General features: G+C 47.6%; 1 non-coding gene and 1 pseudogene across 1 annotated transcript; one reads left to right on the forward strand and one right to left on the reverse strand.

The window, feature by feature from the left end:
* Positions 1-727: 727 nt before the first annotated feature.
* On the forward strand, positions 728-886 carry LOC120938514. Its single transcript, XR_005749098.1, has one exon. It is a non-coding gene; the product is annotated as a U1 spliceosomal RNA (small nuclear RNA).
* A 15,037-nt stretch (positions 887-15,923) lies between these two features.
* Positions 15,924-16,052, reverse strand: LOC120938713 (annotated as a pseudogene).
* Between the last annotated feature and the right edge of the window lie 7,972 nt (positions 16,053-24,024).

Below are 24,024 nucleotides of genomic sequence, written 5' to 3' on the forward strand. Positions count from 1 at the left end.
CATCCAGGTGTCCGCTCAACTCTATTCACCACACCAGTGTCACCAGGTCTTGGGCTCAGCAAACTTCTCACAATATGACAGGTGACCCTGTAATTGCTGCCTGTCCCTCGCTCGCATGATCAACTCTGCTGTACTGTGTAAGTGTACCAGCTGTTTGCTTCCTCTGTGTTCGTGCCTCTTCCAGACTCCACCTGTCCCCAAGCCCGGGAGCCGGTGCCAGTGCCATGCTATATCTAGGGTTGCCAACTCATCCCTTTAAAAAGGAACACATATTAATTACACAGGTTCTGAGGCTAATTTAATGCAGATGAGGCACCAAGTGAGTTTAATTGCCTCCTTAATCAGCCACAGAACCTGTGTAATTAATATGTGTTCCTTTTTAAAGGGATGAGTTGGCAACCCTAGCTATATCCCATGATGCACCATCCATGTCCGCTCCAGACATAGGGGGGGGGAGGGGGCGCTGTGCTGCTGGACACTGTAGAGAGAAGTGAGAGAGGCCTGTGGACACAAAGAGCAGAGGGGGGGGCTGCCTTGTTCTGAACGGAGAGTGTAGAGGGGGATTGCTGGACACACGCCCCACTCAGATTCAGAACAAGGCAGCCCCCCCCCTCTCTGCTCTCTGTCAGTGTCAGAGCGGAGAGCTCAAGCCAGGGGGGGGGGGGGCGGTGTCGGCGCTGCTGCTTGACATGTCAGGGCGGCTGCCTGGTGAATAGTGCAAGCTATGAGGAGGACCTGGCAGGGGAGACACCATGATCATGAAGGTGGTTCTCCCAGGGCGAGGCACGGCTATTGCACACTCTAGGCCGTGCTGATCGTGGTTGTCTTCCCTGCCGCTTCTCGGCCTTTTTGGTGGGACTGGGTGTGGTATCTGTCCTTATCAGTTGTCAGCGGAGATCTGAAGCACCTCCTACATGGGGAGGGTGGATGCAATCCAATGACGTCATTGCACCTGGAAGGATGTGTGATACATTTGCCTATATGTCTCAGTCTAATTCTCCCTGCTTGCCCTGTGTGATTCTGTCCTGGCTAACAGGTTATTGACGTGCTAATGTCCCCTCACTATTTCTAAAGGTTAATTGATCTATTGTGTTGTGTGAAGGAGATCTGTGTTTAAGTGGCTTGTGTTAATTATTCTGATTGCTTCATTGTGGTAATTATCTCTCTATATGCGGGGTCGAGCGGTCTAGTTAATTTATTCAGTACAACTAGTACTCAGCGTCATTTATGTCATTGTCTAAAGAAAATGTGTTTTCAGACTCGGCTCCGTCGTGTCTGCCTAATCATCTGTATGGAAGCCCCAGTGTGAGGGGGGCGGAGATTTGTCATTGTAACAGTTTTGGAAATGACATATAAGCTGTGTGTTATAACATTAAAGGCTGTCTTGTTCTAGCAGTAAGCCTGGACTAATGTGTGGCTTAATGGGCGATCTCAGGAATATTCCTCCTAGTGGAATATTGGCATGATGTTCTTATGGAAGAAGGGAATCTTTGACGGGGATATCATACAAATACCGTCACAGGATGGTTTCAGCAGGGACTACGCTGTGCTGCCCGACAGATACTGGGGGCCGGCCCATGGTTGAGTCTGAGCCATCTGGAAGGGTGCTCCTGGTGAGGATTGGTGCTGCGCTTGGTCTTGGTCTTTTTGCCGAGTTCTAGTCTGGCCTTCTGGCTGGCTGGTGTAAGTGCTATATCTGTCAGCGATCCGGTTGGAGGAGCTGGTAATGCCCTGGGGTATGACGGGGTAGGACCATGCAAATCCGCCGGGTTGGCTGGCAGGGGTGGAGGGCTGCACTGGCTGGTCGGGGGATCGGATATGGAATGAAAAGCCTATGGTGCATGTGCCCCTGGAGTGGCAGTCCAGGGGTATCTGAAGATCACTGTGTGTGAGGGACACATTGATTTAAAGCGGAGTTCCACCCTATTTTTTAAGTTTGTATCATATGATGTAATACTGCCCCCTTAAATATATTTGGCATGTTTTATTTTTTATTTTTAAATACTCACTGTGCTATTCTTTTTCGTTTATTTCTCCCGCCGCGGCGGCAGAGGCCTCGCCGCGTCATCCCCAGCCCTGCTATTCCTCAGAAGTATCGCGGTACTTCCACCGCAATTGAAAGAAATCTCGAGCGAGCGGTGGGCGGGCATAGGCGGAGAGATGGTTAAAGCCCCGCCCACCGCTCTATGTATGTCCTGCTTCAGGGGGGTGGTGCACTTGCTTAGGAGGGGCGGGCTAATGTGGGCACAAACCCCCCCGCAGTTTGTGCAGCGTGTTTGCTGTCCCACACGATCTTAGCCCAGCTCTTCATGGCAGCCGACATTGCTTCCCGTCAGCTGCCTCTCTCACTAGCAATGCAGATGAAGGTGTCAGATCGGAGGAAGCGTGGTAGGGGCGGGGTCATCGGCATACACTGTGTATGCCGATGACCCCGCCCCTACCACGCCTCCTCCGATCTGACACCTTCTGAGTACACAGGCAGGAGGTGGGATGCTGCTTTGCTAAAGGTCTGTGTACAAGTAAACAGACAGACTATAGATGACACTTGCGTGGGGAAGCTGATATAAATGAATTCCTGCAGTGATCTATGTGGGGGGAGAGGGTATGTGCTAGGGGGCGTTTTAGGAAAATCTGCCCCCACCCCTCCCCAGCACATGTCCTCCCTCCTCCCAAAGTGCCTACTAACACATGCAGTACCCTTTCCCCCACCCCTGATTCAAAGAGATGCTGGCTGAGTTCCCGGGGCTTTACTCCTTCTGTGCTCATGAGGGGTTCCCACCATCCCTGTGCTGTGCTCATGAGGGGTTCTCACCATCCCTGTACTGTGCTGAGTTACCGGGGCTGTACTCCTTCTGTGCTCATTATGAGAGGTTCCCACCATCCCTGTGCTCATGAGGGGTTCCCACCATCCCTGTACTGTGCTGAGTTCCTGGGTCTGTACTTCTGTGCTCATTATGAGAGGTTCCCACCATCCCTGTGCTGTGCTCATGAGGGGTTCCCACCATCCCTGTGCTGTGCTCATGAGGGGTTCCCACCATCCCTGTACTGTGCTGAGTTCCCGGGGCTGTACTCCTTCTGTGCTCATGAGGGGTTCCCACCATCCCTGTACTGGGCTCATGAGAGGTTGCCACCATCCCTGTACTGTGCTCATGAGAGGTTCCCACCATCCCTGTACTGTGCTCATGAGAGGTTCCCACCATCCCTGTACTGTGCTCATGAGAGGTTCCCACCATCCCTGTGCTGTGCTCATGAGGGGTTCCCACCATCCCTGTGCTGTGCTCATGAGAGGTTCCCACCATCCCTGTGCTGTGCTCATGAGGGGTTCCCACCATCCCTGTACTGTGCTCATGAGAGGTTCCCACCATCCCTGTGCTGTGCTCATGAGGGGTTCTCACCATCCCTGTACTGTGCTCATGAGGGGTTCCCACCATCCCTGTACTGTGCTGAGTTCCCGGGGCTGTACTCCTTCTGTGCTCATTATGAGAGGTTCCCACCATCCCTGTGCTGTGCTCATGAGGGGTTCCCATCATCCCTGTACTGTGCTTAGTCCCCGGGGCTGTACTCCTGCTGTGCTCATTATGAGGGGTTCCCACCATCCGTGTACTGTGCTCATGAGGGGTTCCCACCATCCGTGTACTGTGCTCATGAGGGGTTCCCACCATCCCTGTACTGGGCTCATGAGAGGTTGCCACCATCCCTGTACTGTGCTCATGAGAGGTTCCCACCATCCCTGTACTGTGCTCATGAGAGGTTCCCACCATCCCTGTACTGTGCTCATGAGAGGTTCCCACCATCCCTGTGCTGTGCTCATGAGGGGTTCCCACCATCCCTGTGCTGTGCTCATGAGAGGTTCCCACCATCCCTGTGCTGTGCTCATGAGGGGTTCCCACCATCCCTGTACTGTGCTCATGAGAGGTTCCCACCATCCCTGTGCTGTGCTCATGAGGGGTTCTCACCATCCCTGTACTGTGCTCATGAGGGGTTCCCACCATCCCTGTACTGTGCTGAGTTCCCGGGGCTGTACTCCTTCTGTGCTCATTATGAGAGGTTCCCACCATCCCTGTGCTGTGCTCATGAGGGGTTCCCATCATCCCTGTACTGTGCTTAGTCCCCGGGGCTGTACTCCTGCTGTGCTCATTATGAGGGGTTCCCACCATCCGTGTACTGTGCTCATGAGGGGTTCCCACCATCCGTGTACTGTGCTCATGAGGGGTTCCCACCATCCCTGTGCTGTGCTCATGAGGGGTTCCCACCATCCCTGTACTGTGCTGAGTTCCCGGGGCTGTACTCCTTCTGTGCTCATGAGGGGTTCCCACCATCCCTGTACTGTGCTCATGAGAGGTTGCCACCATCCCTGTGCTGTGCTCATGAGGGGTTCCCACCATCCCTGTGCTGTGCTCATGAGGGGTTCCCACCATCCCTGTGCTGTGCTCATGAGGGGTTCCCACCATCCCTGTACTGTACTGAGTTCCCGGGGCTGTACTCCTTATGTGCTCATTATGAGAGGTTCCCACCATCCCTGTGCTGTGCTCATGAGGGGTTCCCACCATCCCTGTGCTGTGCTCATGAGGGGTTCTCACCATCCCTGTACTGTGCTGAGTTCCCGGGGGTGTACTCCTTCTGTGCTCATTATGAGAGGTTCCCACCATCCCTGTGCTGTGCTTATGAGAGGTTCCCACCATCCCTGTACTGTGCTCATGAGAGGTTCCCACCATCCCTGTACTGTGCTCATGAGAGGTTCCCACCATCCATGTGCTGTGCTCATGAGGGGTTCCCACCATCCCTGTGCTGTGCTCATGAGAGGTTCCCACCATCCCTGTACTGTGCTCATGAGAGGTTCCCACCATCCCTGTACTGTGCTCATGAGAGGTTCCCACCATCCCTGTGCTGTGCTCATGAGGGGTTCCCACCATCCCTGTGCTGTGCTCATGAGAGGTTCCCACCATCCCTGTGCTGTGCTCATGAGGGGTTCCCACCATCCCTGTGCTGTGCTCATGAGAGGTTCCCACCATCCCTGTGCTGTGCTCATGAGAGGTTCCCACCATCCCTGTGCTGTGCTCATGAGGGGTTCCCACCATCCCTGTGCTGTGCTCATGAGAGGTTCCCACCATCCCTGTGCTGTGCTCATGAGGGGTTCTCACCATCCCTGTACTGTGCTGAGTTCCCGGGGCTGTACTCCTTCTGTGCTCATTATGAGAGGTTCCCACCATCCCTGTGCTGTGCTTATGAGAGGTTCCCACCATCCCTGTACTGTGCTCATGAGAGGTTCCCACCATCCCTGTACTGTGCTCATGAGAGGTTCCCACCATCCATGTGCTGTGCTCATGAGGGGTTCCCACCATCCCTGTGCTGTGCTCATGAGAGGTTCCCACCATCCCTGTACTGTGCTCATGAGAGGTTCCCACCATCCCTGTACTGTGCTCATGAGAGGTTCCCACCATCCCTGTGCTGTGCTCATGAGGGGTTCCCACCATCCCTGTGCTGTGCTCATGAGAGGTTCCCACCATCCCTGTGCTGTGCTCATGAGGGGTTCCCACCATCCCTGTGCTGTGCTCATGAGAGGTTCCCACCATCCCTGTGCTGTGCTCATGAGAGGTTCCCACCATCCCTGTGCTGTGCTCATGAGGGGTTCTCACCATCCCTGTACTGTGCTCATGAGGGGTTCCCACCATCCCTGTACTGTGCTGAGTTCCCGGGGCTGTACTCCTGCTGTGCTCATTATGAGGGGTTCCCACCATCCGTGTACTGTGCTCATGAGGGGTTCTCACCATCCCTGTACTGTGCTCATGAGGGGTTCCCACCATCCCTGTACTGTGCTGAGTTCCCGGGGCTGTACTCCTGCTGTGCTCATTATGAGGGGTTCCCACCATCCGTGTACTGTGCTCATGAGAGGTTCCCACCATCCCTGTGCTGTGCTCAAGAGGGGTTCTCACCATCCCTGTGCTGTGCTCATGAGGGGTTCCCACCATCCCTGTACTGTGCTGAGTTCCCGGGCTGTACTCGTGCTGTGCTCATTATGAGGGGTTCCCACCATCCCTGTGCTGTGCTGACTTCCTGGGTTTGTACCCCTGCTGTGCTCATGAGGGGTTCCCATAATCCCTATAGCGCCAGGAAGTCAGCACAGCACAGGGATGGCGGGAACCCCTCATAATGAGCACAGCAGATACTATTAGTCCAGTTTTTTAAAAATTCATCATAACGAATGTGGGTAATTGTTACGAAAAGTGAACGAATCTAACGAAAATTCGTATTTCGTACGAATCTGAATTGAGTTTCGGGCACGAAATACGAAAATAACGGCTAATGTGAAACGGAACTAAACAAAATGAATTTATTGACGGCGCAAATGTCTAGTATATGTATGTATATATATATATATATATATATATATATATATATATATATATATATATATATAATATATATATATATAATCTTGTTTCTGTGCAGATATATCTACATAACAAATGATTTAGTATATTTACTGGTTCCTGGAGGGAGGAGGGGAGAAGAGTTTTGCATAGACAAGGGGCAGCAAGTTCCTCCCGTTGCTATGGAAACCTGACCTGAAACTATTACCCGCTTGTGCAGCACTGAGCATGTGCGAGATCAAGGCTGAAATCCAGGAAGTCATACAGTCTTATAAAGTGTCTAAATGCTGTAACAACCTAACAAAACGGACCTTAGTTTACAGACTAACTGTAGTAGAATACATTAAGCTTGTGTATTACAGGGGTTTTCATATTTTAAAAGTTTTTATTTTTAAAATTGTGGCCGGAACTCCGCTTTAAGATACCACGGTCACTGCACCAGATACATGCTCTTTTTAGCACCTGCCTCCTGGGCCGGGCCTTTTGGCTAGGAATTTTTTATTCCTGGCCGGAGGGCCTGGTCATTGTACACCACAATGACCACTTCTTCACTCTCCTCTCCACTATCCCTTTCCCCCACTTTATTTAAGTTATTGCCTATGTTTTGTCACGTTTTTGTCTTTTTTTGTTGTGCACGTTTTGTGTCACTGTGTGATTAGTAGGGTGCGGGTCCTCGGGCCAGCCCTGAACATCTTTGGAGTAGGTGGACATGGCCTTCTGGCTTAGTTCACTTGCTCTCATGGGGTCTCCCTTCGGGGGAGCCCCACCTAGTACTGGGAGGGTTCTGTTTCGGCAGTCCCTCCGAGGAAGTTGGGTCCTTGTCGGCTTTGGTTGCTTGGACCACAGTACCTCAGTCCCCGTCTGGAGCCTAACGCCCCGGGGGATCAGGGTTTGGGTCCCTCTTCACAGGAGGACCACTTGACGTTGCACCCGTCTGCGCGTTTTTGTGAACACTCTTTATGTGTGTGCACATTTTTTCTGCACCGGGTGGAGTTTTTGGGTGTGTTCACACGCCATAGGCTTTTAAAAAAAAAAAAAAAAGCTATGAGGAGGACAGTGCGGCCGGGCGCCCTAGCCGGTCGACTATTACGCCTAGTGGTAGCGCCGGCCCTGGGTTTGCCATTGCTACGTCAATACTTTGGCCCGGATTCACGTACAGCAGCGCATCTTTGTGCCGGCGTAGCGCATATGAACCTCTCATGAGCACAGTACAGGGATGGTGGGAACCTCTCATGAGCACAGTACAGGGATGGTGGGAACCTCTCATGAGCACAGCACAGGGATGGTGGGAACCCCTCATGAGCACAGCACATGGATGGTGGGAACCTCTCATGAGCACAGTACAGGGATGGTGGGAACCTCATATAGGGGAGGCGGGGCCACCCGTCACGTGACCCCACACCCTCTGACGCACCCTCTGCTATGTCACTGGGGAAGCCCAGTCTTCCCCAGTGACATAGCAGAGGGTGCGTCAGAGGGGGCAGGGTCACGTGACGGGTGCCCCGCCTCCCCTATATAAGAAATGTCAAAGCTACAGCGCGTCATTCGCTTGGCTGTGTCCAGCGACAGAGGAGGTCGGCGTGGCTGAGCTCTGGATGGATGGATCTTCTCATCGCTGGACAGGAGATCACCCGCACCCGTCGCTGGATACAGACAACGTTGTAGCAGGAAGCCGGGACCGAGAGTGGATTATCACCGCTGGAGTTTTTTTATTTTTTTTATTAATAAAGGACTTTTTTCTACAGTGTGTGTGTGTCTTTTTTTTAACTATTTACACTTCCTTCGTGAAATGGTAGGGGTACAATGTACCCCATTACCAATTCACATGGGGGGGCCAGGATCTGGGGGTCCCCTTTGTTAAAGGGGTCTTCCAGATTCTGATAAGCCCCCCGCCCGCAGACCCCCACAACCACCGGGCAAGGGTTGTGGGGATGAGGCCCTTGTCCCCATCAACATGGGGACATCCTCCCCATGTTGAGGGCATGTGTCCCCCCCTCTTTTCTGCGGCCGGCCAGGTTATCGTGCTCGGATAAGGGGTCTGGTGTGAATTTTTGGGGGAACTCCAGGTACGGTTCAGGAGAGGGGGGGCGCACTCTGTCCCCCCCCTCTTTTTTGCGGCCGGCCAGGTTAACGTGCTCGGATAAGGGGTCTGGTGTGAATTTTTGGGGGAACTCCAGGCCATTTTTTTTTATTTGGGGTGGAGTTCCCCTTAAAATCCACACCAGACCTGAAGGGTCTGGAATGGATATTTGGGGGGAACCTCATGTCATTTTTTTTTTAAATTGACGGCGGGGTTCCCCTTAATATCCATTCTAGACCTGAAGGGCCTGGTAATGGAATTTGGGGGGGACCCCCACGCTATTTTTTTTTTAATGAATGAATTCTCTCTGAATTGCCAGAGCCGACAATTAATTATAGCTGCAAGTCCGGTTTTAAAATACTTTTTTTGCTTTCAGAAATGACACTTTGTGCAGAGACAGTTCTATGTACGGGGAACATGCGCTATTTCAAATGCTGACTTTACACCCCCCCAGGTACGAAATTTAAAGTAATATTTCACTTTTATTGTTTCACTTTTAGCATTATTAAATTCACTGCTCCTGAAAAAACGGCCGTTTTTAAAACTTTTTTTTGCATTGATACATGTTTCCTGGGACAGGACCCGGGTCCCCAAACACTTTTTAGGACAATAAATTGCATATTAGCCTTTAAAATTAGCACTTTATATTTCTCCCATAGACTTTAACAGGGTGTTCTGCGGCTTTTCGAATTTGCCGCGAACACCCTTAATTGTTCGTTGGTCGCCGAACAGGCGAACATGCAATGTTTGAGTCGAACATGAGTTCGACTCAAACTCGAAGCTCATCCCTACTGAGAGGCAAGAGCAGTATTCACAAAGCACTCGCTCCCAAACTTGCGCCGGCGTAACGTAAATTGGCCTGCGTAAGCCCGCCTAATTCAAAGTAGGAAGGTAGTGGGCGTGATCTATTATAATGAAGCGTGATCCCATGTAAATGAAGGGCCGAACGAATCACGTCGCATGTACTCCCTAAGATACGACGGCTCAATGCGTACGACGTGAACGTAACCTACGCCCAGCCCCATTCATGTACGACTTTCGTAAACAATGTAAAATACGACGGCTGTTCCGACATCCATACCCTAACATGACTTACCCCTGCTTTATGAGGCTTAACTTTACGCCGGACGTACGCCTTACGTAAACGGCGTAGATTACAGCGACGGGCGCAAGTACGTTTGTGAATCGGCGTATCTCGGTCATTTACATATTCGACGCGTAAATCAATGGAAGCGCCCCTTGCGGCCAGCATAAATATGCGCCCAAGATACGACGGCGTAGAAGACTTACGTCCGTCGGATCAAGCCAAAATTCAGGCGTATCTTGTTTGCTGAATCAGGCGCATAGATACGACGGCGCATCCACGGACTTACGCGGCGTATCAGAAGATACGTCGGTGTAAGTTCTTTCTGAATCCGGGCCTTTGTGTTTAACTGATTTAAAATATGTACACGGTCCTCCATTATTGTGTAGTACATTGGAGTTTTTTTTAGAAATAGCTTTTATAAGTGGATTTCTATAGGGCTTTGACTATCAGGATTTATATATATATATATATATATACACATACTCTTCCATGTCTGGAGTCCAGAACTAGTATTTTTATATCCTTAGGTAATTCATGTTGTTATGACTTGGGACTTCCAGATCACTGCTTTTTGGGGATATGGAAAGAGGGAGACCTAGAGGCTTCATCATACATCTGCATCTCCAAAAATAAAACTTGTCCAAAAATCCATTTGTTATAAAATGAAACGCACATGTATATACAGGGCACCCGGAAAGTATTCACAGCGCTTCACTTTTTCCACATTTTGTTGTGTTACAGCCTTATTCCAAAATGGATTAAATTCATTATTTTCCCTCAAAATTTTACAAACAATTCCCCATAATGACAACGCGAGAGAAGTTTGTTTGACATTTTTGTAAATTTATAAAAAAAAAAGAAAGAAAAAATCCCATGTACATAAGTATCACAGGCTCCTCCCATGTACATAAGGATCACAGACTCCTCCCATGTACATAAGGATCAGAGACTCCTCCCATGTACATAAGTATCACAGGCTACTCCCATGTACATAATTATCACAGGCTCCTCCCATGTACATAAGGATCACAGACTCCTCCCATGTACATAAGTATCACAGGCTCCTCCATGTACATAAGTATCACAGGCTCCTCCCATGTACATAAGGATCACAGACTCCTCCAATGTACATAAGAATCACAGGCTCCTCCCATGTACATAAGTATCACAGGCTCCTCCCATGAACATAAGTATCACAGGCTCCTCCCATGTACATAAATATCACAGGCTCCTCCCATGTACATAAGGAACACAGACTCCTCCCATGTACATAATTATCACAGGCTCCTCCCATGTACATAAGTATCACAAGCTCCTCCCATGTACATAAGTATCACAAGCTCCTCCCATGTACATAAGTATCACAGACTCCTCCTATGTACATAAGTAACACAGACTCCTCCCATGTACATAAGTATCACAGGCTCCTCCCATGACACTCAGAATTGAGCTCAGGTGCATCCTGTTTCCACTGATGATCCTTGAGATGTTTCTACAACTTGATTGGAGTCCACCTGTGGTAAATTCAGGTGATTGGACATGATTTGGAAAGACACACAACTGTCTATAGAAGGTCCCACAGATAACAGTGCATGTCAGAGCACAAGCCAAGCCATGAAGTCCAAGGAATTGTCTGTAGACCTCGGAGACAGGATTGTATGGAGGCACAGATTGGGGAAAGGGTACATAAACTTTACTGCAGCATTGAAGGTCTCAATGAGCATCCGTAAATGGAAGAAGTTTGTTACCACCAGGACTCTAGAGTGGGCCGCCCGGCCAAACTGAGCGATCGGGTGAAAAAGGCCTTATTCAGGGAGGTGACCGAGAAACCTATTATATTAGCCAGAGCCATGAGAGGACAGGAGAGCCACCCGCCAGAGCGCCGAGTGGGGATCTTCTCATAGTGACGCAGCCGCATAGTAATTCCCACCTTCTGGAGCCTGCAGCAACTATGATGGACATCACATGTCCGATGGTCCCAGCATTGAACCAGTGGGATGTCCATCATAGGCACTGCAGGCTCCAGAAGGCGGGACCTGCTATGTCACTCGGTCATGCTCAGGGTCAGATCGGTCTCCGCTCGGCTTTGGGGCTAGTAATAGAACTGTGAATGCCCGAGACTTGGGGCTTTTTGCGGACCCACTTGGGGCTCCAGCCCCCTCACCCCCCCTCCAGCGACGCCACTGTCCCGGACACTTTTTTTTTTACATGTTTGAGAATTACCAGCCAGTAAATTAATGAGCCAGATAATAGCACTGGTTACTAAGGATATGAAAGGTGCTGGCACCCACTGCTTTCTTAGCAACCATTTACAGTAAGGAAGTTGTCATGTACAGTATAGCAGCAGTAGAAATACATAGCGTTTGGCTTCTGCCAAATGAATAAAAAGTATTTGTAATCTATTTTTAATCTGTTCTATAGTATATACAAGATGCTTTGGCAAATAACACGTTTCTTAATTTGCAGGTGATAAACCGAGTTTATGGAGAAGATGGTGCACGCCATTTTGTGGTAAACTCACAATATATAATGTAATATGAGTTATATCTGCTCCTCCCTCATCATAGAACAAACCCGATCAAGACCTTTAGTGTACTAAAACATCCATGGTGGAGTGACAGACATATCACAGACTGTAATGATGGACACTGGAAAAAAAAAACCTCAAGAAGAACAGCGAAATAAAAATGGCCTATTGTTTTTTTTTTTTTATGGTATCCAAAAATGGCATTGAAGTAAACAAGATTAGGTAGATTCACAGAGAAAGGCTTAAACTTGCGGCGGCGGAGCTTAGCCTGTTTAGGCTACGCCGCCGTAAGTTAGCTAGGCAAGTACATGACGGCGGCGAAGCCTAAAGCGGGCGGGCGTAAGGGCGCCAAATTCAAATGTGTTGGAGGGGGGCGTATTTTATGGTAATGAGGCTTGACCCCACGTTTTTCACGTTTTCTTATAATGCGCATGCGCCTACATTTCCCAGTGTGCATTGCGGCTAAGTACGCCACACGGGCCTATTGATTTTGACGTGGACGTAAACGACGTAAATCCCGATTCGCGGACTAATTTGAATCTCGCGGCGGGAACGGCGGCCATACTTTAACATTGTTATTCCACCTAATAGATGGAATAACTTTAGGCCTGCTAATGCCTTACGGAAACAGCGTAAAACTACTGCGGCCCGGCGTACGTTCGTGAATCGGCGTATCAACTCATTTACATATTCTACGCCGACCGCAATGGAAGTGCCACCTAGCGGCCATCCGAAAAATTGCAACCTAAGATAGGACGTATCTTAGATATGTTTAAGCGTATCTCTGTTTGAGCATACACTTAAACATAAGTCGGCGTAGATTCTGAGTTAGGTCGACTTATCTACTGATAAGTCGGCCTAACTCCTACTGAATCTACCTAGATATGTGTAGCATGACCTATCCTTTTGCCCCACTGATCCTACATGACGACATTTCTCAGCTGTCATACAGCTGGGAGTTGCTGTATGAATAAAGCAGCTGTAATTGCTGCCCGCATCAAAAAATGGATTGACACCGTGTTTACAAACACCATTCAGACATAACATAAAGAGATACAAAGCAATATTGTTACTCTTGAATTTAATATGTTTCATTCATCTGTATATCAAGGGATGAGCTTCAGTTGGTAAATAATGTCAGTAAAAGCAGCCAGACTAGTAAAAAAAAATCTTTTTCAACCCTATGTTAACCATTAGTTTATTCTAATCGCCCGTAATTAACTCCTTCTTCCCCTTCTACCTTTAACTATACCATTGCTGCCAATTTGCTTTTGTTTGTTTATTTCCATGTTTCTAACTGTAACGGAACCCCAAATGGGACAGGGGTTAAAGCCGTTTAAGATATTCCATTCCCGCATACAAGACGGCTATCGACACTCCACAGTCAGGCAAACGAACCCCAATAACGAGACACACAGCTCTGTTTGAGGTTCCACACGAATAGACCCTTTATTGAGAAAATCAGGCTCTTATATACAGTTAGTAACCAAAATGAACAATGACCCAACTCCACCCACAACATTACAATGGTTCCTAACGAGCCTCCAATACACATCTTTTAGGTAGACATCATGACTCCGGCTCCTGATCTGATTTACATGAGCTAATTAACTACAGCTTATGTCTCAGACACGAAGGCCCGGATTCACAGGCAGCAGGCGCACATTACGCCACCGTAGCATATCCCCTGTATGCTACGCCGACGCAGCGCAGAGAGGCAAGCATGGAATTCACAAAGTCAGTCCTCCCAACGTTGCACCAGCGTGGCGTGGGTTTCAAAGTTGCAGGCCGGCGTAAGTGGAAGTGGACGTGATCCATGCAAATGAGTCGTTACGTGGATGCATCCCAGTGTGCATGCTCACAACCACGTCGGAACAACTGCCTATGCTACGACGGATCACTGTGTATGCCGTTAACGTAACCTACGCCCATCCAGACCCAAGTCCAACATACAATACGCTGGCTTGTGTTCCCTGGTGCAGACCTTTGCATGTCTGGTGCTGGGTTACACCTCCTTTATGGGGAATAACTTTACGCCGACGTACAACTTACGCGCACAGCGCGTAGCCTGCGTCGGGCGCACGTACGTTTGTGAATCGCCGTATTTCCCTCATCTGCATGTTTGCATGGCTAATCAATGGGAGCGGCACCATGCACCCAGCCTAAATGTACGCCCACCCTACGCCGGGGTAAGCAAGTTACGTCGGTCGGGTGTAGCCTGGTTTTAGGCGCATCTCTGTTTGTGAATCAGGCGCACAGATACGACGGCGCACATTTATACTTACGTCGGCGTATCTTGTTATACGTCGGGCCATGACCTTTATACTCTCTGTTAACTTGCAATACATATTACCATCAAAAGACCTTCACACAATACAGGGTCAATTAGCACAACACAATGAAAGATCCTTAGAAGCCATCCTAGATTCATTTACATCACAGTAGCAGACTTAATTACCACAGCAAGCACACAATATATATATATATATATATATATATACAATATCTATACCGCATTAAATGTGGCTAGCACAGACCATAATGGGGTTCTCATTCACCCTGTGCCCCTATTAGAGACACAGGGTGATCTACACATAAGAGGCATCGGGGAGCTTCTGGGTCCCACGGGCCCTTCCGTTACACTAACCATTAAAACATTTTTTTTTCCATTTTCTTTGTTTTTTTATATCATAAATAAATGCAAAATTGTAAAACAAAAAACTTGATTTCATTGTAAAACAACTTTGCAAAGCTTTATACCAGAATCATAATGTTACTGTTAATTTCAATAGGATAAATTATAGATAAAAAATGTATGCTTTGTTATCAACAGTAACACATTTTTTTTTTCAAAATAGCATTGATCAAACTATAAAAATGATGTGTTTTTTTCCAGATTTTACAACTTTTTTGTCTATGAATTGTGTAAAAAATAAAAACATATAATATCACATTGTTTTTTTCTATTGAAAAGCCTGTGGCGTGCATAACACAACCCAAAAACTTCACTTGGTGCAGAAAAAGGGTGCACACATATAAAGACTGTTCACAAAAACATGCAACGGGTGCAAACGTCAAATGGTCCTCCGTAAGAAGGACCCAACCTTGATCCCCCGGGGCGTTAGGCTCCAGACGGGGACTGAGGTAATCGGTGGTCCGTGCAGCCGAAGCCGACACGGACCCAACTTCCTTGGAGGGTCTGCCGAAACAGATCCCTCTCTGGTGAGGCTCCCCCGAAGGGAGACCCCATGAGAGAAGGCGAACTAAGCCAGAAGGCCATGTCCACCCACAAACGTGCACCAACAAAAAAAGGCATAAAGTGACAAACACGGGGGTAAAATAAAAAATAAAGTGGGGGAGAAGGAAGGTGGGAGAGTGAGTGGAAAGTGACCATCGTGCAATACGATGGCCGGCCCTCCGGCCAGAAAACAAAAATTCCTCTGGTCCTAGGCAAAAGGCTCGGCCCTAGAGGCAGGTGTGAAGGGTGTATGCGTGGCCATGGTGCCATACGAGTAAGTGCCCTCTCAAACACTAGTGCACTATGTCCACAGGTTTTTCAACGGACCCTGACCCTTGACCCGGACCAGCAGCACCCACCCCAGCCAGGAAGGTAGGAGCTCTGAGAGATTTGGGAGAGCCCACATCAGCAGGCTACTCCCACAACTCCCATTACTCCCTCCTAATGACATTCGGGAAATACTAACCGCTCCCCCCAAGGGGAAGGAGGAGCTAGTGTTCTCTCCCGAAAAACTGACCGGGGCAGGCACCACAAAATCCAGGCCAGGGGCCCAGCCCTCCAGCTTCGACCTCATGCCTCTCCATCTAAATCAGAAGGCCTCCACCTCCATGCCAGCAGGCTTAGAATCTGCCAACCGCCATCCCCTTCCACCTCGCCGTGTACTAGGGACGGTTAGCATAGCACCACTTACTGGCAACTGATAAGAACAGATACTACACTTGATCTTAGCCAAAAGGCTGAGAAGCGAAATATCACGTTGTTTGTCCTATAAAAGCTGTATATGTATTACTTTGTTATATTAAAGTGGTTGTAAACCAGGGGTGCCCAACCTTTTGAAGTCCGAGGGCCACTTAAGCGACGTAGTAACCAGTCGCGGGCCACAATGAACGGAGTGGGCAGATGACAGGTCTGTGTCTAGTCTGCATATGCAAAGCAGACACAGACACAACCCATTCTACTCTATGATCCAATCAGATGGAAGAGGACAGATCCTCTTCTGTTTTTTTTTAGCAGATCGGATTGGAGGTAGGCAGGTGTAAATGGACAAAAGTCTGTTTACATCTCCTGCTCCATAGAGGTGAATGCAGGGTCCGATTGGGTCAGACCAATCGTATGAAAGGATCCTAAGGCTGTTTGAAAAATATATCATTTAGTGACAACAAACAAAATCTGTCTTTTTCCCGCAACTTGTGTCAAAATATAAAATATTCCATGGACTCGACATGCCTCTCAGCAAATAGCTTGGGGTGTCTACTTTCCAAAATGGGGTCATTTGGGGGGGGGGGGGGTTGAACTGTTCTGGCATTTTATGCACAAAATTTAGAAGCTTATGTCACACAGGCCTTTCTGACAATTTTTGTTTACATGAAAAAAAAAAAAAGTTTTTGCAAGAAAATTACGTTGAACCCACAAACATTATATATTTTTTTAAAGCACAGGCCCTACAGATTAAAATGGTGGGTGTTGCATCTTTGTTTCACACAGCATTCGCGCATTGATTTTTCAAACGCATTCTCTTGGGAAAAAACACACTTTTTAAAATTTTAATGCACTAAAACCCACTATATTGCCTAAATGTTTGATGAAATAAAAAAGATGATCTTAGGCCGAGTAGATGGATACCAAACACGACATGCTTTAAAACTGCGCACAAATGCACAGTGGCGACAAACTACATACATTTTCAAAAGCATTTAAAAGTTTTTACAGGTTACTACTTCAGATTTACAGAGGAGGTCCACTGCAAAAATTACTGCCCTTGATCTGACCTCCGCGGTGATACCTCACATGCATGGTGCAATTGCTGTTTAAATATGACGCCAGACCGACGCTTGTGTTCGCCTTTGCGCAAGAGCAGGGGGGACAGGGGTGCCTTTTTTTAAATTATTATTTATTTAGCTTTTTTGTTTTATTTTTAAACTGTTCCTTCCATTTTTTTTATAATTTTTTTTATCTCAGGGAACGTAAATATCCCCTATGATAGCAATAGGTAGTGACAGGCACTCTTTTTTGAAAAAAATAGGGTCTATTAGACTCTGAATCTCTCCTCTGCCCTCAGAGCATCTGACCACACCAAGATTGGTGTGAAAAATGCTCATGAAATGCTGTAGCTTCCGGTTTCTTAGGCCATAGAGATAACCCTGCAGGCATCATTCTGGTATAACCATTCAAAGTCCAGCAACATACCAGTACGTTGCTGGTCCTTGTTGGGTATACATTATAATCTTTTTTTTTCATGCAGCCTGTTGGCTGAACGAAAAAAAGAGATTGATCAGTGGGTATGCCCACCATTAGAATACCTCCCTTAATCCACTGACATCTAATGATGGGCATACATGCACCATTCATATATGCCGATTGCCGAAGCATGGGGGCATCCTCCCGCAAAAGTTAGGAGCAGATCGTTCCTCCACCCCTGCTGCCCCCATGCTTCGACATATATGCTAATTTTTTTAACTTTGGTGGTGAAATTACCTACAGCGTTGGAGTCATGGCTTTATGTATCGTGGGAGTAACTGCTGTTGCTGTCAAGATAAATAAATTTGCGCTGCAACTGAATTGCGTACCTGCTAAGCAAAGGATGGTTAACATTAAAACAAAGTAACATTACAGTATAACAGTAAGACCTTACCATACCATACCTGCAAAGCAAATACAAAAAAAACATAGTAAAAAAAAATAATAATTACCGCAACCTGTGCCTAAAATATATATATGCCGAAGCATGGGGGCATCCTCCTGCAAAAGCTAGGAGCAAATCGCTCCTCCATCCCTGCTGCCCCCATGCTTCGGCATATATGCTCTTTTTTTTAACTGTGGTGGTGAAATCACCTCCTACAGCACTGGAGTCACAGCTTTATGTATCGTGCGAGCAAACTCTGTTGCTGTCAAGATAAATAAATCCACGCTGCAGCTGAATGGCATACCTGAAAACAAAAAAATGGTTAACAATAAAACACAGTAAACAGTAAAGTATTAACAAATTACATACCTGAAAAGCAAACATGATAAAACATAATAACAATAAAACATTGCAGAATAAAGTACAGTAAAAGAGAAGAACAATAGAGAGAGACAGAACAATAAAACGACAACTATTTTTTTTATTTTACATTTATTTATTTTTTTTACACTTTTTTTTGTAACTGTAAGGCCCCGTACACACGACCAAACATGTATGCTGAAACTGGTCCGCGGGCCAGTTTCAGCATACATGTTTGGTCGTGTGTAGGCGCGAGCGGGCCGAATTCCAGCAAACATTTGCCCGCCGGGCCTTTTCCCAGCGGGCAAATATTCCTGGACGTGTTTTAAAACCGTCCGCTGGAATCCTGCCCGCTCTGACATGTACGGTCGTCAGTACAGACCTACCGTACATGTCCAGGCGCCCGCCGTCCCTCGCATGCGTCGAATGACTTTGACGCATGCGTGGAAGCCTTTAAATGGCAGACCTGCCCACGTCTCCGCGTCATCGCCGCATCATCGTCGCGGCGACGACGCGGACACGCCCCGCGTAATGTTTACGCGCGGACTTCTGTACGATGGTGTGTACAACCATCGTACAGAAGCCCTTTGGCAGACATGTACGGTGAAAACGGTCCGACGGACCGCTTTCACCGTACATGTTTGTTCGTGAGTACCCGGCCTAATGGTTCGGTTCCAGGTTCCGGTCTCTCAAAATGCGATGGCATCTTGGGAGACCCTGTGTAAGTGTGTCCTATATCTGTGAAATGCTGTACCCTACGCTAATACTCCACTAGTGTATGGTAGCGTTCAAAACATTCACCAATGCAAAGACCAGGATTGTCAGGACAACGTGGACAATAATAACGGGTGTCACTCCTAAATCCGCGCTTTCTACAGACACAACTTTTTTTGGGGGGGGGCTCATTGGGTAGGGGTACTAGGGATGGCATACGGAAAATTACTCTCATGCAGCCGGCTTACTGCATTTGGTTAGGGATGGTGAGGTGCAGCACTGCCTGGAAACAGAAGGGCTCGGACGTTCTCTTCACGGATTTTAAGGAAGGATCCAGTCCGTCCTGAAGCTCTGTATAGCACATGAGCGTTTAGCAAAGCCAATTGAAATAAGTATACGGACACTTTTTTGTACCAGCGTCTGGCCTTACGGGCAACTAGGTATGGCGCCAACAACTGGTGATTGAGGTCCACCCCTCCCATATTTTGGTTATATTCGTGGACACAGAGGGGTTTCTCCACAACACCAGTTGCCGTACGAATTTGGACCGTTGTGTCTGCGTGAAGGGAGGAAAGAACGAAAACATTCTTATTATCCCTTCACTTCACAGCGAGCAAATTATTACACTTGGAGCAGGCTCTCTTCCCCAGCCTAAGAATCTACAAGCCTCTGGGTTAAGATCTGGCGATTAGGTCGCACAGTGCCAAATGCGTCAATTTGCTGATCAAACAAGTGACTAAAAAGTGGCACACTCGTGTAATAATTGTCCACATACAAATGGTACCCCTTTCTGAATAAGTGTGACCCCAAGTTCCACACTATCTTGCCAGCGCTCCCTATGTAATCTGGGCAGTCCTCCGGCTCTACCTGACTATCTTTTTCCTAATAAACCATTAAGCTCCATGTATAGCCTGTTGCCCTATCACAAAGCTTATACATCTTGACCCTGTATCTGGCACGCTTGCTGGGAAGGTACTGTTTGAAAGACAAGAGGCCAGAAAATGTAATCAGGGGCTAATCAACGCAGACAACTTGATGGGGATTATACAAGGCTGCAAAACGTTCGTTTTATGTGGTTTATGAGGGGCCAAATTTTGTAGAGCCAATCGTATTCAGGTTCTCCACGAGGAAGACAAAGTTCATTGTCGTTGAAGTGCATGAACCTCAAGATCCCCTTGCATCGTTTCCTGACCATGGAAGCAGAGAACACGGGCATATGGTCATGTGGATGTGTGGACCAATACGTCCGCAACTTCGGAAATTTATGTATGCCCGTGTTGAGGGAAAGGCCCAGAAAGACCTTAAATTCGGAAACCGTAAGTGGTTTCCATTCTCTGGCAAGGGCGGACTGGGGACAAATGGCGATGAAATGACCAGCATACAAATTAGTCTGGTCCACAATAGATCTATAGAGATCTTCCGTGAAAAACAGTGAATAAATATCAAGTGCCGTAAAAACAACTTTCCACCTGAATTCCGGGTTGGCCAGTGAATGGGGGAAGTACGGGTGCTGCAGAAGTGGTGGGGACCCAATCAGGATTGGCGAATTCTGCAATAAGGACACTACACTATGGGCACAATGGGCCTGTCTTTGTCTTCTTTTTGGTGGCAGTGGGACTCTACTTGTGCTTGCCACCTCGCCAGCTTGAACTGCACTTATGGGACCAAGTGTTACTGCAGTGCTGGATGTACGTCCAGAGTGTACTAGGCCGCTGGTGCTTGCCAGTTCACCAGAAGGAATAGCGGCGCTAGTACTGGCTCTCTGCTCCATACAAGGGTCCTGCGGTTCTTACTCCTCAACAACATCAGAATGGGGTCAGGTACGCCTGGCCTTAGCAGGGACCACAACTTTGTCGACAGAGCTATCTGACATGGAGCCACTGTCATCTACAGGATCATATTCTGAGCCAGAATCTGACAGATGCGTGACCTCCTCTTCACTATCTGTCAGGCTCAGAAACTCGTAGGCCTCTTCACTAGTGTACCTTCGATTTGCCATTTTGGGCTCTAAATTCACTGGTACACTAGTAAGATTCACAGGTAAAAAAGCACCTGATCTGTCAGCAAATGTAGAAAACGCTACCGAAAAAACTGTTAGCGATCGCAGGGATCAGGCCTGTCTCTGCGAACGCTGCAGTTATGTGTTTAGTGTTTTGTAAGTGACAGTGATCGATCGATACTGCACTTGGGTGGGCTGAGCTGGGCTGGGCGGTGGGGCAAAACGCAGGTGCTAGCAGATATCTGGGCTGGAATTCCATCAGAGAAAAATCCATGCATTCTTTAGAATCAAGTCGACGCATGCTCGGTAGCATTGAACTTAATTTTTCTTGGCTCGTCGTAGTGTTTTACGTCACCGCGTTTTGGACTGTCAGAATTTAGTCTGATAGTGTGTAGGCAAGACTGATGAAGGTCAGCTTCTTCGGAATTCTGACGGAAAATTCCATCGGATTTTATTTAATCGGAAATCCGATCATCTGTACACGGCATAAGTGTCCTTTATATACCGCGTTCTTCATGAAGCTACTCCTCTTACTGAAGATACTCATTCCTAAATGCGCAGGTGGGCACATCTGCTACAAAGGCCTATTACCTCTCAGATGTGGGACACGATTTGTACTTCTGCTTTTAAATAGAGTTGAGCGGACACCTGGATGTTCAGGTTCGACAGGTTCGGCCGAACTTCGGAAAAAAGTCCGGGTTCGGGACCCGAAAATGACCCCGAACCCAAACCCCATTGAAGTCAATGGGGACCCGGACTTTTGACTGCTAAAATATCTCTATAAAACTAATGGAAAGGGCTAGAGGGCTGCAAATGGCAGCAAAATGTCGGTAAGAGCATGGCAAGTACTCTGCAAATAAATGTGTATCGGGAAATAACTTAAAATAACATAAAAAAAAAATCTTGACATAGGAGGACGAGGTCCATATGGAGGTTGAGGTGGCACGGTGGATGTGGCGGTGTAGGTGGAAGCGGCGGTGGAGGAGGACGAGGTAGCCAACACAGCTTTTTGTTTTTAATTTATTTTATTTTTAAATTAGGGTACACCCCAAAAGAGTGAGAAAGATCAGAAATACAAGAATGGCTGGGTAAGGCCGGTATACGTGTCTATTCTGCACAAGGTACGGACAAGTCCTGTGGGATGGAGCAAACACTGGAGGAAACACTGCAAAATATTTTTTTTTGCCCTAAATGTTTTTTTTTAATAGAACAATAGAAGAACACTAGCTAAAGTGTTTATCTCACACCTACAGATATGGAGGAAACACTGCAAAATATATATTTTTGCCATAAATTGGTGTTTTTTGAATAGAACAATAGAAGAACACAAGCTAAAGTGTTTATCTCACACATACAGAAATAGAGGAAACACTGCAAACATTGGAGGAAACACTGCAAAATATATATTTTTGCCCTAAATGGGTGATTTTTGAATAGAACAATAGAAGAACACTGGCTAAAGTATTTATCTCACACGTACAGATATGGAGGAAACACTGCAAACACTGGAGGAAACACTGCAACATTTTTTTTCCCTAAATGGATGTTTTTTGAATAGCACAATAGAAGAAAAGTATATAAAGGGTGTATCTCACAGTAACATATGCAGTGCTGCTGCAATTTGATTTGTGAAGCAGGACTGACTCCTATATATTTCTCTCCCTATAAGAACAATCAGGAACCTTTCCCTAAAGTATCTAATGCAGAGTATCTCACAGGAACATATGCAGTGCTGGTGCAATATGCAGAGTATCTCACAGGAACATATGCAGTGCTGGTGCAATATGCAGAGTATCTCACAGGAACATATGCAGTGCTGCTTCAATTTGATTTGTGAAGCAGGACTGACTCCTATATATTTCTCTCCCTATAAGAACAATCAGGAACCTTTCCCTAAAGTTTCTAATGCAGAGTATCTCACAGGAACATATGCAGCGCTGGTGTAATATGATTTCTGTAGCAGGACAGTCTGACTCCTATATATTTCTCTCCCTCAGATCAGATCAGCAGCAGCCTTTCCCTACCCTATCTAAAGCAGAGTGACAAGCTGTGCTATGTCCCTCTAGCTTATATAGAGTCTGGGTCACATGCTGGGTCACATGATGCACTGGCCAATCACAGCCATGCCATTAGTAGGCATGGCTGTGATGGCTTCTAGGTCACAGGAGTAAAACAAATGGTGATTGGCTGCCCTGCAGCGTGCCATTACATTGCCCAACACCGGACCCGAACCCGAACTTACAGCAAATTGTTCGGATTCGGGTCCGGGTACAAAAAACACAAAAGTCCGTACCGAACCCGAACTTTACAGTTCGAGTTCGCTCAACCGTACTTTTAAATCCTCCAAATGTGTGGTGCAGAGAGAGACTTCCCTTAAAATCCTGATGTTCTGGTATAGGACTCCATAGGTATGATCTCTCCTGGCTCCTGCTCAGCTATGTGTTGGCATTGTAAACTTGAAGTGGGATCACTGTTTCATATTTTCTGGAAATGTTCTAAGATGCAGCCCTTTTGGATTGAGGTGATGAGGTTACTCCAGAAAAGTGTTAGATTTGTCCCTTCCGCTTGATCCTATTCATTACTTACTGGGTCTTCCCTTCCCCGGTATTGCCAAACCTACAGTAGGTGTTTGTGATATTGTGCTTTTAGCACGACAGCGTCGCGCTGATTCTCGGCGACAGGGTGCCGAGATCTCGCCGGCATCTCACACTCACTGGAATAGTGACAGCACATCCCAGCAAGCGCGTCATAGAAGCGACGGGAGATCCGACTTGGATTCCCGCCAATTCTACACGTGTGCGGCGTTTGTTATGAATCCTGAGGGGGAAGTCCCCGCCGGATTTTAAATAAAAATCCGGCATGGGTCCCCCCCTCAGGAGCATACCGGACCCTTAGGTCTGTTATGGGTTGTAAGGAGAGCCCCCCTACGCCGAAAAAAACGGCGTAGGGGGTCCCCCTACAATCCATACCAGACCCGTATCCAAAGCACGCTACCCGGCCAGCCAGGAAGGGAGTGGGGACGAGC

The sequence above is a fragment of the Rana temporaria genome, chromosome 4 (assembly GCF_905171775.1).
Source record: "Rana temporaria chromosome 4, aRanTem1.1, whole genome shotgun sequence".
NCBI lineage: Eukaryota > Metazoa > Chordata > Amphibia > Anura > Ranidae > Rana > Rana temporaria.